Source organism: Engraulis encrasicolus, chromosome 17 (genome assembly GCF_034702125.1).
Source record: "Engraulis encrasicolus isolate BLACKSEA-1 chromosome 17, IST_EnEncr_1.0, whole genome shotgun sequence".
Classification (NCBI taxonomy): Eukaryota; Metazoa; Chordata; class Actinopteri; order Clupeiformes; family Engraulidae; genus Engraulis; species Engraulis encrasicolus.
Genome location: NC_085873.1, coordinates 50089206 through 50092373, shown reverse-complemented (window position 1 = coordinate 50092373; position 3168 = coordinate 50089206). Strand labels below are relative to the sequence as shown.

Below are 3168 nucleotides of genomic sequence, written 5' to 3'. Positions count from 1 at the left end.
TACGTAACATTTCATACATGATGAGACCAGAAATTGTTCTATTTTTGTTTTCTCTAAATCATCCATGTTTTGAATATACATTGAATTCACTTAAAGAGCAAAAAAACACATTTTCACATATATCTCTTGCCAAATTTGGTACATGCTTCACTTTTTCACAGGTGTTAGAGAAGGATTTCCACCACCTTAGAATGTGGTGACATGTTAAAATGTATTCACCTTTTTCGAGAAAAAGGGGGTGGCTCACCTTACCCCGTGGCTCACCTTACCCCACTCTGGCCAGAGATCATTTCCCACTTCACATTCTTGTGACCAGCCGCAGTCATTTGTAATATTAATATACAAGCTATATCATATTATGTCCCATGTGTCAAGGTCTGCTTGTTGAAAGGGGAGGGGGGAGGGGGTGTATTATTGGGTAGGCCTTCGTCTAAGATGATCTTGTAACCAGCACCACACAAGTAATATTTTTCTGTATGAGGTCATATCTAAAGTAATGATTAATTAATGTATTATTTAACAACATATTTGGAGTCATAATAGAAGTCATGATGACTATGGCATTAGTTAATGTATAAAGAAGAGATATTCCAAGTGTGTTAATATATACTCACAAAAGATTTTACGCTTAACTACTGAATCTTTGCCCCTTATTCTGCGGTCATGACATGATAATGAGTACTATAGCATTAGCTAATGCATGAAGAAGTGATATTCAGAATATGTTACTATGTACTCAGAGAAGAACTTCTGATTAACTAACATTATCAATAAAAACACCAGTTTGTGTACAAATTTTAATAAGCAAACACACACACACACACACACACACACACACACACACACACACAGCCATTCTCCTGAAAATGTCCAAAAGATGAATCCATGGTTTACAGATGCAGAGCAAGATGCATTGTCCTATATGAAACTCGGAAAGTCCAAGTTGCATGGTCCACAGAGAAAGCTGGGGTTGACATACTGGGAGGCGCGCAAGGTGTTTGGATCCGCAAACTACTGACAGTGGTTCACTGTGAAGTGCCTGTAGCCTGTCGCAGTCAATGCACTCCTGTAAGTGCCCCATTGGTCACTGATGACGGTGGTTCCCGGACGCACTTGTTTAACCACACCAGCCACAAGACAGGATGTTTCTGGCGGTCACCTACTCCTAATATTCTTAATACCCACTTTTTCCGTCGCCATGTTGCACCGGCCCTTCTGTGGTGATACTGTAAATACACAAGAGAGTAAAGTAAGTGAGTAAGTAAGTACATTTTACTTAAAAAGCACATAAAACAGTACAAAACTGACCAAAATGATGAACAGATATTAAAAGGAGAAGGGAACAATGTCAGATAAAATCCATGCAGCTTGACCTGCAAGTTTTTTTTTAAATATGCAGCACCATGGGTGACATCAAAGCTTAAGGTGGTCCAACAACATGTTGCTGTACTGCTTCACAGTGGTACCTCTCCAGCCCCCCAGGGGAGGTTGAGATGGCTGCGGTGCTTAGTTGCCTTTAGGGGGCATTCGTCTACTTAATTTTTTAAATACTAAGTGGGGCGTTTGCAGGCTTATGATGAGGTCAAGTAGGTGTTGGGAGGCTCATGATGAAGAGAAGGGGGCGTTGGGAGGCTCACCTTGCTATTATTACAACAACTTTCATCAATAGCTGCAAACTCTCAACGATCTCCAACCATTTGACCATGGCGTCTCATGTGGGCCTTTATTGCATGATTGCAAATCCATCCGACTGTTCCAGCCATCTTTGACCATGTCCTGGAACTCTTCGCAACTCCATCCTGCATCATGTCACTCTGCCTAAAGCACAAAACCTGAAAGAAACTGACCAAAGGCAGAATATAAAAAAATAATTAAACATATGGTCAGTAGACAACACAGCACTGTAGTCTAAAATTCCCTCGTAAAGACAGTATAACCCCATTCACATTAAACTATTACTGGCAAATTCTGCCAATATCATTTCTAAAGAAAAAGTGTATGGAGTTTAGGACACTACATCTACATCTTGTGAAATGGCCACCATACTGAATTTTCTTGTGCCCAGTGATTTTTTTCCCCTGAAGTGTGACCCTTAGAGAGTATTTCAGCTAAATTACATGTCTTTATACCAAAGTAAGTGGCTTTTACAGTAACCATTAGTAGCAGAGACGGCCATCTTGAAAAATGGGTGCCATATTGACTTTAAGTGAGGCCAGCATTTTTTTTTCTAAAAAGTGACCCGTAGAGAATATTTCAGCCATTTACATTTTTAACCAAAGTAAAGGGTTTTATAACCCTTTAATAGCAGTGGCAGATATCTTGAAAAATGCCGGCTATATTACAATTTTGTGTGGCCAGCTTTTTTATTCAAAAAGGGACCCTTAGAGTGATTTGCCAAATTCCATGCTTTTATGCCAAAGTGTACGATTATGTCACTACGCTGCTCTAGTAGATCTAGCAGAAATTCACTCCTCTCAACTCCACTCCACAGGCACACATAGAAGTCACAAGTCCATTGGAGAGGAGTTATGTCAGTTCCATTCCACTGGCTGGTAGTGTTCTTATTTGCTACTGGTTTGTCAAATTATGCTACCAAAAGTGACCACTAGGGGCTTAAATACAGTATTGCATTTCAATGGTAAGGCATGGCAAAACACCTCTTCAAACATGTTATTTTATTTTATTTTATTTTGCTGGGATGTGCACTACAGGTTGAGATAATGGAACGACATAGATTTCATTTCTACAGGCTAGCAATTTCTATTGGCCTCACTAGGCTAAAAACAGAGATCTGGAAACACCACAGCAGCAGATTGTCTTTCATGTAGGCTATTTTACTGAATCATTTTTGTGAAATTGATAAACGAACACATAAACCTACAAAACATGTATCATAGCTGTTAAATGAAGAACCATGAATTACTGTAGCTGAGTTGCACCAAGTGTTTGCTCAGCCATTATCCAAACTACTTCGTTTTAATTGGAATTTTTAAGCTACTAAAATTTATATATGAACTACCCGCATGAAATACACTACATATAAGACGAATTGTGCAAAATAAAGTACTTACATGTGTTGTTTGAACAAGCACGTTGTAGGAGTGACAAAGAGAGCTGTCTGCATCGTTGTAGCATGGCCAAAATGGCTACAACAACGCCTTTGTTCTC

At 39.3% G+C, this 3168-nt stretch overlaps 1 long non-coding RNA gene across 1 annotated transcript; it reads right to left on the bottom strand.

The window, feature by feature from the left end:
* Nucleotides 1-816: 816 nt before the first annotated feature.
* LOC134467540 (uncharacterized) lies at nucleotides 817-3168 on the bottom strand. Its single transcript, XR_010038617.1, has 3 exons — nucleotides 3072-3168; nucleotides 1638-1842; nucleotides 817-1226 (listed from the first exon to the last, which is right to left on the bottom strand). It is a non-coding gene; the product is annotated as an uncharacterized LOC134467540 (long non-coding RNA).